Raw genomic sequence first — 473 nt, 5'->3', positions numbered from 1 at the left:
CGAGGGCGCCGCCGCTGGCGGCCCTGGTGGCGGGGCCGACAAGACTCTGAAGGTGTGAGGCCGGGGGGGTGTCACGTCCCCTCCTGCGCAGCCAGGGGCCCCCCTTGCCCCCTTCTCTTGCCGTGGCCCCTCCAGGGGGTGGTCTCGGGGTTGGAGCAGGGACCTTGTGGGCCCAGGTGCTGAGGTGTGGAGGAGCTTGGACTGTTGCAGTGGAACCAAAAAACTACTCTTCCCCGTCCCCGGGATGGGCGGGCGGACGGATGGACGCTGTTGCCAGCAGCCCCCTGGGCCGCTCCCCTGTCACCGTTCCCCTCCACAGAGCGCAGATAGGCCATCACACGCGAATGTATTATACCAGAGCCACCGCAGCGGGCAGGCACGGGGGTCCGGGGGGCTGTGACAGCACCCTGCCCCTGCTCCTCACCCATGCGTCTTCTTTTTATACGAAAAAGGGAAAAAAGCGAAAAAACACA

This window comes from Buceros rhinoceros, unplaced genomic scaffold (assembly GCF_000710305.1).
Source record: "Buceros rhinoceros silvestris isolate BGI_N320 unplaced genomic scaffold, ASM71030v1 scaffold32253, whole genome shotgun sequence".
NCBI classification, from domain to species: Eukaryota; Metazoa; Chordata; class Aves; order Bucerotiformes; family Bucerotidae; genus Buceros; species Buceros rhinoceros.
The sequence above is the reverse complement of the archived record's forward strand: the minus strand, read 5'-3'. Positions refer to the sequence as shown.